At 39.3% G+C, this 10,779-nt stretch overlaps 1 long non-coding RNA gene across 2 annotated transcripts in view; it reads right to left on the reverse strand.

Annotated features, from left to right (window-relative positions):
• LOC147845504 (uncharacterized) overlaps positions 1-7,361 on the reverse strand; it is a 150,682-nt gene extending 143,321 nt beyond the window's left edge. For both annotated transcript variants that reach the window (XR_015480332.1, XR_015480331.1), the window contains exon 1: positions 7,144-7,361. This is a non-coding gene — a long non-coding RNA (uncharacterized LOC147845504). The remainder of the gene's footprint in view (positions 1-7,143) is intronic.
• Positions 7,362-10,779: the final 3,418 nt, after the last annotated feature.

Genomic DNA, 10,779 nt, shown 5'->3' on the forward strand with positions numbered 1-10,779 from the left:
TCAGTATTTGCAAGGGAAATACGCCTCCGCAGGGACGTTTAACTGCTTTAGCAGTGCTGGAGAGTGTATCAGTATTGGGTTGCTAAATGAAAGTGTATATGCGCTCGCTGAGCGTCACTGCTGCGGCAGTGATGTGGAGGGGAGTGATGCTCGGCTGAGCGTCTCTGCGACTGCAGAGGTGCGGTGGTAGTCAGTACTAAGGGGAAGAATACGCTTCTGCAGCAGCGTTTTAACTGCTTTAGCAGTGCTGGGACTGACAGAAGTGGTATAAGTGTAATGGAAGTGTGCATGAGCTCCAGCAGAGCGTCACTGCTGCAGCAGTGGTGCAGGGGATGTAAATGATGCTCGGCTGAGCGTCTCTGCTGCTGCAGAGGTGCAATGGAAGTCAGTATCTGGAAGGTAAATACGCCTCCGCAGAGACGTTTAACTGCTTTGGCAGTGCTGGAGAGTGTATCAATAGTGGATTGCTAAGTGGAAGTGTATATGCGCTTGCTAAGCGTCACTGCTGCGGCAGTGATGTAGAGGGGAGTGATGCTCGGCTGAGCGTCTCTGCGGCTGCAGAGGTGCGGTGGAAGTCGGTATCTAAAGGGAAGTGCACTTTGGAGAGCTGATTAACAGCTGTGTAGCAGATAGGAATCAGGCACAGTAGAGCGACTCTGTGGCTGCAGGGGTGCATAGGTATTCAGAGTCTGGTGCATTATATGTGTGAAAGCAATACATGTTCCCGCTAAGCCTTTACAGCTGTATTATAGCGGGGAGTGTGGTGATGGAAAATAAATTGATACTACAATGCAATGTAATTAAGTGGAGCTGCTGTAAAGGTGTGATGGTGGTCAGTATGTAAGCAATACGAGTTTCCGCTAAGCCTTTATGGCTGTATTGTTGCGGGGGAGTGTGATAATGGTTAAATTTTTTGAAAAGTGTACATGTGAGCTCTTAAAGAGCTTCACTGCTGTGGCAGTGGGAGCTTGGGGCTACCCCTGTGGGAGTCCGAGCTGCGGAGAATGAGTGCAAGTGAAATTGAAAAATTATGAAGAGGAAGAGAAGGGAAGTTTAATAAAATAAAAAGGAAAGTTTAGTAAAAATGAGTCCTATGCAACTAAGACAGAAAGTAGGAAGAACAGACAGAGTCGTGCTGCTTGGAAACTAGGTTGAAGTCTGCAACAGAGAATCAGCTGGGCTTCTCTGAGGAAATATTGGCTGAGGCAAATTGAGGATTTAAAGGTGTTAGAGGACCAATGACAGAGTTTATATCTGTTGTTGGAAGACTGTTCAGGCAGGGCGTCACTGCTGCAGCATTGGTGCAGGGGAAAAATAATCTCAGCAGAGCTTCTCTGCAGTTACAGAAGTGCAATAAAATCAGTGGTGCATAGAATTAAGGCTAAACAGCCGTCTCTGCAGTTGCAGCTCAGGCAAAGCTTAACTGTTGCAGCAGTGGTGCAGAGGGAGAATAAGGCTCGGCAAAGCGTCTCTGCAGTAGCAGAGGTGCAGTGGTACTCAGTATTAGAGCCTCACACGGAAATACTAAGTACTATTAGCAGTGATATTTAGAGATGAAAGTGAAAAAGGGGCTCAGCTAGAGCGTCACTGCAGTTGCAGTGATGTTAATGGGGTGTATAGTTAAGTGGAGCACCTAAACAGTCGATATTAGTAAGTTTTGAGTGCTCCCGCAAGGACGTTAAATACTGCCTTTAGTGACATGTAAAGATGAAAGTGAATAAGACATATGCTAGAGGGTCACTGCGGTAGCAGTGGTGCTTTGGGTGTGCAGCTCTGCGGAGCATTTCTGCGGCTGCAGTGGTGTAGTGGGCCAGTATGGAGGCAACTTGTGCTCCAGCAGAAGCATTTACTGCTGTATTAGTGCGGGGAGTGCAACGATAGTGCTATTTAGAAAATTCGTAAGTGTATGCAAGCTCATTTAGAACGTTCCTGTTGCAGCAACTGAAACTCAAGAAAACCCCTGAATTGGTCGAAGCTGTGGTGAATGAAAGTGAATAGAAGTATAGGATAGTTTAAATTTGGAGAGAAAAAAAGTTAAAGCTAGAAAAACGGGGAAGGGTAGTGAAGGAGCTCCTATGTAAAATAGGAAGGGAAATAGGAAGGAAATGACAGAGTCATACTTCATACCCAATAATGCATGATGGTGGAAGTTGGTTGGAGAGGATCGTCTGGGCTTCTCCGAGGTGGTATTGCTTTTCTCTGGTGTAAAAATGCTAAGAGGTTTAGAACCAGGGCCAGAGTGGGACACCTTTTCAGCTCTGGAGTTTCAAGCCTCAGACCAGCCCACCTCAGTTCACGACTGACTATATTAAAATAAGTAAATAAATATTTCCAAATCAGTTTCTAATGGCACTATCAGAAAACAGCTGCTTTAGAACCTCAAATGTTCTACAACCCTAACAGTATTATATATCTTATCAATAAAAATGAAAACACTAAATTACTCTAGCAAGGATCGAACCTGGGTCCGCAGCGTCTTAACCTAACGTGCTAACCACTCGACCACAACAACAACAAAAGAGAAAAGTTGCGGTAAAATAATGAATAAAAAGGCTGTGGTCAAGTAAATAAATTAAAAAAAAAAAAAAAAAAAAAAAAAAAAAAAGTGTCACTGCTGAGAGCAACAGATTCTGGAGCTAGGGACACTGGCCCTCGCGGCCAAAAAAAATGGACCGGCCCACCGGGAATTCTCCCGGTCCTCCCGATTAGCCAATCCGGGCCTGTTTAGAACGGGTGTGTGGGGGAACGGATATCATCCTGCATCCCTTCATCCTGCGAAGATAGATCAGATATGGTTAGGTGTATTGTTGGATTGAAATGTCATACTTCGTTCAGAAGACTTAAATTAAAAAGGCTAGTGTGAATATGGCATCGAGGGTGTGGGCTAGGTGAGTGGAAAAGTGTCATTTGCAAAGAGTGTAAATGTATTTAGAAATGGATGTGGAGTGTAATAGGTTGGATGAGGGTCAGATTCTGCAACCAGCTGACATGATCTCTGAAATGAGAAAAACAAGAGAGAATCAGAAATGACATTACAACATGATACATGTATGGCAAACACAATAAATTATTTTAGCTGATAACCATGCGGGGCGTCTTAATAAGAGCATGGGCAACTAAGTGTGGAAGTGCCTTTGTTAATGCATGGTACGAAGCCTTATTGTCGCAACGAGCAAGATAGTAGAGGTAGGCATTTGTCCCTCCTAAGGATGGCATATTAAATGGGAAATCTGCTCGTCTAGTAGTCCTGATGTACCTCTTGAAGACAGGGTAGGTGGAATTATAGTGGAGTTTAAACCCCTTGGTTTGTATCTAACGCAGAGTCAATTGATGAAACATCAGACATGTCAGAAATGTCCTCCTCTCATTCGTGGAAGTCAAAGCGGGAAGTTTGTTTCTTTGCTGTTTTCACATCTAACCAACTTGCCATTATAAGCTTCTGGCTTATAAGTGTATGGACATGAGTCACTGGGGCATATTACGATTGGACTTCTATGCCTAATGCGTTGAATGTTTTTCAGTAGCAGAGTAAACTTTTTAGAAGTTAAACTGCTATCAGATGTGGCAGTTTTTTTTTTTTTTTTTTTTTTTTTTTCCCTTGATTTATACATTTAATTATTTATTTTCTTTATTATTTATTTATTAATTTATGTATTTATTTATTTATCATCTGCCAACATCAAACCCTGAACTTAAAATTAATGTCACCATTTAGTAGTAATTGTGTAAATGTAATGATAATCATTCATGAGCTTGTCATGAGAGAGGGTGGGACCATCTCAAATTTTTGAGAGTTCATTGGAAGGTGACGCTTCTCCTTTCAGCTATTGGCTTGAAGGAGTGTCAATCAAAGTTGCAGAAAAAGGCTGGCGGTCATTTTGTTTGCCAGAGAACTAGTGTTATGATTGGAGACGCTACTCTATTGAATGCACCACAGCGACTAGTTTGGAGGATTAACATGGATGTTTATCAATGTATGCATAAGTTGTGGACTGATGTTTTAAGGATTGGATTGTCTAGAACCTTGATTGAGAGGTGAGTCATTCTATTCACGCTAGAATCATCATTTAAAGATGGATGTTTAATCTTAGTTGTAGTTTGTGAGGCTTCCCCTTAAAAAGTGTCATGTATGTTACCGCTGGTGCACCCCTAGAAGAGAGTTCAGCTTGGATCGCAAGCATTAAGAGTTTAGGCAAAGTTCATGGATGGTGATCGAGTTTTTACTGTGATTTTGTTGGAGAATTGGGTTGAAGACACAGAGATTGCATTGTGTGAGGCAATTTGAAGTAGAAGGTTGAGAAGTTGTAGTTGGATAAGTTGATGTAGCTGGAGAAGTTGTTGTTGTTGGAGAAGTTGTTGATGTAGCTGGAGAAGTTGATGTTGTTGTTGGAGAAGTTGATGTAGCTGGAGAAGTTGTTGTTGTTGGAGAAGTTGATGTAGCTGGAGAAGTTGTTGTTGTTGGAGAAGTTGATGTAGCTGGAGAAGTTGAAGTAGATGTAGCTGGAGAAGTTGATGTAGCTGGAGAAGTTGTTGTTGTTGTTGGAGAAGTTGATGTAGCTGGAGAAGTTGATGTAGCTGGAGAAGTTGTTGTTGGAGAAGTTGTTGTTGTTGTTGGAGAAGTTGATGTAGCTGTAGAAGTTGAAGTAGATGTAGCTGGAGAAGTTGATGTAGCAGCAGTAGCAGTAGCAGTAGCAGTAGCAGTAGCAGTAGCAGTAGCAGTAGCAGTAGCAGTAGCAGTAGCAGTAGCAGTAGCAGAAGCAGTAGCAGAAGCAGAAGCAGTAGCAGTAGCAGTAGCAGTAGCAGCTGATGCAGAGCAGTGTATTCTTCAAATCGAAGATGACTGTAGTGAGAAAACCCTGGCTCTTTATAGTGGTTAGGAATGGCCTGATTGGTGGATCAAGCATGCTAATGCAGAACCAGCTGTGTTCAATCATAATCACGTGCTCCTCTCGAAATTAGTTTATGAATAAACTTCACTTAAAATCAAGAACGACTTGAGCCTTTGTTTCATCTCGAGGGGTGTAACATTGACACTTCACATCCTAATAATCTACATCTTCATTTTCAAACCCATGTTGATTAGCAAGTCCAGTTGTATGCTGTTCTTGCTTATTTAAACTTGAATAAGCATGATCTGTAGCAATGTTTTAACAGTTTACTGACATTTGATATTAGAGGCAAATTAATAATCAGAAGTCTAACTTTTTGCAGAAGATCCTTATTACAAAATACAGCAAATAATGAATATTAAAAGAGCAGCTGTTGTGTTGAGCACTGAGCAATGTAGTATTTTACCAGGTAAAGCCTGGTGACTTCATTTGACTTGAGTGATTGCTGGTTGACAAGGAATAAAACAGACCAACAATATGCAAAACAAGAAACAATAACCGTCGTTCGCTAATCCAGAACTTCTTTTTTGGATACTTTGATGTATAGCACATTGCTAATCAGCAGGCCAACACAAAATCTGTGCAAGCAGATATCCACAAATATCTACAGATTTTTAGCCCATCGTTGAGTCTATCCCTGCTGAAAAATCCAGCTTAAAACAGCCTAGGCTGGTTGGCTGGTTTTAGAGGGGTTTTGGCCATTTCCAGGCTGGTTTCAAGCTATTTCCAGCCTGGTCTTAGCTGGTCAGGCTGAAAAATGACCTGCTAAATCCAGCTAAAACCAGCTTGACCACCCTGGTTTGAGCTGGATATAGCTGGTTTTGGCTGGGCTCCCAGCCTGGCTAGGCTGGTCAAGCTGGTTTTAGCTGGTCATCTCCCAGCCTGACCAGCTAAGACCAGGCTGGAAATGGCTGGAAACCAGCCTGGAAATGGCCAAAACCCCTCTAAAACCAGCCTGATCAACCAGTTAAAACCAGCCAACCAGCCTAGACTGGTTTAAGCTGGATTTTTCAGTAGGATTTATTTCATGTGTACATGTGTGTTATTTACTAATTTTTTAATTTCAGTAATATTATTGTGATATAATAATAGGAATATTAAAATGTCCATATGATTTATTAATACAGTTTGTAAAGTCATATTTTCTGTCTTTCAGTAGATATAATACAAGACACTTGCTTTGTTTAACACATAAGTGGATCTAGTTGTATTTGCACTGTAAACATTAAATAAATTTAATATTATTTTCATATACTAAGTTATTAGTTATGATATTCCCAAACTCATTCAGCATAAATCCACAGATTTTTTACAAAATTCTCAGCAGAAATAGCAAAAGACTCTGTCTGGCCCGACTAAGTTAATAAGTCATAGAAATCAAAATAACCAGACATTTTAATCAGACAACCACCTAACATCGAGCTAGAACAATTAGCAACTGCTTGACAACCACTAACAATACCCTAGCAACCCCTCAACCAAGCAGAGTATTATTGTAATTGTTTGACAAACAACAAAAACAACATACCACGCAAAATGCCATAGCAACCACCAAAAAGAAAGGGGACAAGACACTACAGCAAACATGTTAGCAACATAGAAACTAGCAGAAAAAGTTATTCGAAATTGCCAAAAGCACCTCATGAATCACTTAAAATCACTTGAAGAATTTAGTTCTGCTTTCACCACAATATGGTAGCAATTTGCTAATTGGCTAATTAAGAACTAAAAGTGCTAAAATTGACACTTCACATCCTAATAATCTACATCTTCATTTTCAAACCCATGTTGATCAGCTGGTTGGCTGGTTTTAGCTGGTCGACCAGATTGGTTTTAGAGGGGTTTTGACCAGCCAAATCCAGCTAAAACCAGCTTGACCAGGCTGGTTTAAGCTGGATAAAGCTGATTTTGGCTGGACTCCCAGCTTGGATAGGCTGGTCAAGCTGGTTTTAGCTGGTCATCTCCCAGCCTGACCAGCTAAGACCAGGCTGGAAATGGCTGGAAACCAGCCTGGAAGTGGCCAAAACCCCTCTAAAACCACCCTGGTTGACCAGCTAAAACCAGCCAACCAGCCTAGGCTGGTTTAAGCTGGATTTTTCAGTCCAGTTGTATGCTGTTCTTGCGTATTTAAACTTGAATAAGCATGATCTGTAGCACACCTCCTTTCCAGTAAAGTTTACCATTGATTAAAAACAACTGCAGCTTTCATTTTGTTAGTTATTAACGGAGAACAATCAAAAATAAAATGGCCTACCGTTTTGGCGCTCTTTAACATGGCGTGGTCGCGTTGACGCGAAGTTCAGGTGAACAGTTGGTATCTTCCTCTTTACTAGTAACAACTAGTAGTTACCACAGAAAATAATCAAAAACGAATATCAAAGGTACTTGCTGAAACATAAAACATCCCATTTTCTCTCTTGGTCAGCATTCCAATCGCTATCGTCAGTGAAACAGGTGAAAACAATGTCACGTGACTTTACCTCAGGAAGGACGGTCATAATCAGTCAGGAAAAAAATAATAATGAACAGAAGCATTTTGATAAATTAACGGCGCCTACTTATGATTTTAAAAGTATTTTGTCAAAACTGTAAGTGATAGCCTATGTTTGAGTAATCTGTCATGTAAACAATTTATGACTTTTTAAATAAATATATTTAAAAGAATTTCTCCATTAGAGAAGTAGGATGTCGCTTAAATATTTATTTGGATACTGAATTAAATAAAGAGATTGTTAATCAAGATCAAATTAGATCATGCTTGACATGTGTCAATACTTCCATACCTAATGGATTCAATAAAATGTTTTAATCAAAATGTCCACTCCAATGCATATTTGGGTAATGAGGATGAATATAGACAAACCACAGACCTGGGTTAAAATATGATGAAATCCCCAATGTTAATCCATTTTAATTTCAACCTAATATTGGGTTAATTTTACTTTTTTATTTAAAGGTAGCAGAACAAATCGAACATAAAAATAGAGGCTAATCTAAAGCTTGTCTGAAGGTATGCTTCTTTTCAAACTAGTCCAGTATTGGCTGCTCATTTGTACACACTAAAAAAATTGTAAACACCGGGTTATATCAAACCAAATGAGGGTAACCTATGGCCAAACCCAAATATTGGATTAAAGTTTGTCTATACATTTAAATAATAAAAAATAACCCAGTGGTTGGTTTTGTCCATATTTTACACAACTTGGGGTGAAAAATAACCAGCCTGATTTCAGGAGGAAACGAAAATATTTAACGTTTTGACAGTTTACTGGCTAATTTGTATGAATTCGTATTTTCAATTCAATTCAGCTTTATTTGTATAGCGCTTTTACAATGTAGATTGTGTCAAAGCAGCTTCACATAAAAGATCATAGTAAATTGGAATAGTGTAGTTCAGTTTGTAGTGTTTAAGTTCAGTTTAGTTCAGTTTGGTTTAATAATCACTACTGAGGGTCTAAACACTGCAGAGGGCAAATCCATCGATGAGTTCAGTCGTACGAAAATGTACAATTTTAAAAAAGTAACCTGGCACCCCAACCCCACCCGTCATTGGGTGATGAGCAAATCATACTAAATTGTATGAATTAGATTGTACAAATTCATACGAATTAGCCACTAAATCAAAAAGTTACGAATTGCTGTGAGATTGCGTTGAAATAACACATTTTTTAGAATACACCAATGGCATTTTGGCCAAACCCAAATATTTGATTAAAGTTTGTCTATACATTTAAATAATAAAAAATAACCCAGTGGTTGGTCTTGTCCATATTTTACACAACTTGGGGTGAAAAATAACCAGCCTGATTTCAGGAGGAAACGTAAATATTTAACGTTTTGACAGTTTACTGGCTAATTTGTATGAATTCGTATTTTTAATTCAATTCAGCTTTATTTGTATAGCGCTTTTACAATGTAGATTGTGTCAAAGCAGCTTTACATAAAAGATAATAGTAAATTGGAATAGTGTAGTTCAGTTTTTAGTGTTTAAGTTCAGTTCAGTTCAGTTCGGTTTAATAATCACTACTGAGGGTCTAACCACTGCGGAGGGCAAATCAATTAATGAGTTCAGTCGTACGAAAATGTACAATTTTTAAAAAGTGACGTGGCACCCAACCTTACCCGTCATTGGGTGATAAGCAAATCATACTAAATTGTATGAATTAGATTGTACAAATTCATACAAATTAGCCACTAAATCAAAAAGTTACGAATTGTTGTGAGATTGCATTGAAATAACACATTTTTAGAATACACCAATGGCATTTTGTCAACCTGAAATGCAAACTTTTGAAAATGTGTTTTATGGTCCAATTTCTTTGAAAAGATTCACTTATAGTCTTTAATATGATTCATGTTATAAAACACGATTTTGTGAAATGTTTATATCAAGTCCAAAAACCTAAGGCATGAGTGAGTAGGCTACTCGAAAACATGATTATCTTTTTTAAGATAGTTTTCTATTGGCAGTGAGAGTTTTGTATGATATTTATTTGTCCCAACACCTTGCCATGTAATCTCCTGCAGTTGAAAAAAACGTTGAAAAAGCACCTGATGTCATGAGTTCCAGCACCAAGAACATTAATACAATGGTTGCCTAGCAACATAAGCAGCACCGTGCACTGCTCAACAAGCCAACAAAAAGGAAGTATAAAGGGGCGGTTTACATAAAACATGTTTATCGTTTGAAATGTGTCACTTTTACAGTTTTTCCAATGTAAACATGCTTGACGAACGTGTGATCGCTAAACTCATCTCTTGTGTCTTGAAGCATCGCACACGTAAGAAACACGTTTTTTAGATGCTGTATGAAGTTAAAAGAACTTGATGCGCAGATGGCGGTTATATCAGCGAACGCTGCGGATAATCTGCAGGTCGGTCGGGTAGGTCATAAAAAAATACATTATGATTAATTGCGGGTGGATGTAGCAGGACATGGCTGTGGACCAGCGAACAAACAGAGAGTGGGCTTTGCAGAATGGGAAGATGAGATGCTCAAAATAATGGGTGAAGTGCCAGAGTACTGTTCAAAGTTTCAGTTAGAGGAGTCATCAGAGGAAAATTTGCTATCGTTGTATGAGAAACAAGATCACTTATTTCCACGACAGCAGCGGCTTGTGAGGAGAATCTTGTTCATTCCTACAACAAGGGGTGTGAGCGAAAGCTCATTCTGTGCAGCGGGCCGTGTTTTGGAGGCGAGGCAGAATTGCCCGCATTTAGGCACAGTAGATGCTGTTCTGTTTTTGCACATTGCGAAGAAAAGGGCCAAGTAAACCCAACATAGCTGCTGTTTAGGCTGAAGTGGCACCCTTTTTGTATCTGTAAAAGCTAAAATGTCTTTTTACTTTCTGTATTTAAAAATGAAGAAAATATTGTCTAAAGACAAACTTTTGTTTTTATAAATAAATGTTCGTTTAAAAACGTTTACGATAAACGTATTATTTTACTATCAGAGATGTGCAAATTAGCTCACTGAATCTGCTGTTAATATCCACGGTGACCTATCATCATGCCTAAAGAATAAGAATTATTAAAGTGACGATCGAGTGCGGGTCAGGTGTGGATATATATATATATATATATATATATATATATATATATATATATATATATATATATATATATATATATCAGATAAAACTATTTGTGCGGGCAGGTGGCGGGTGGAAGATTAGTATGAAGCCGCGGATTTGGGTGTAATTTAAGCTGATCCACGCATTTGTGCAGCTCATAACTGTCAGTTACAAAGCAGTCGACTAATCAGAACAGTGCGGAGGCGGGACAACAATCTCAAGTTTCCATTTGCTGGCACTTAGTGGCTGTGTCTATTTACTCTCATTACTTTTGCTGCCCTTTTCAATTATTTTTAGCTACGTCTTATGTTTGTAGA

The sequence above is a fragment of the Danio rerio genome, chromosome 3 (genome assembly GCF_052040795.2).
Source record: "Danio rerio strain M-AB ecotype USA chromosome 3, GRCz13ab, whole genome shotgun sequence".
Taxonomy (NCBI): domain Eukaryota; kingdom Metazoa; phylum Chordata; class Actinopteri; order Cypriniformes; family Danionidae; genus Danio; species Danio rerio.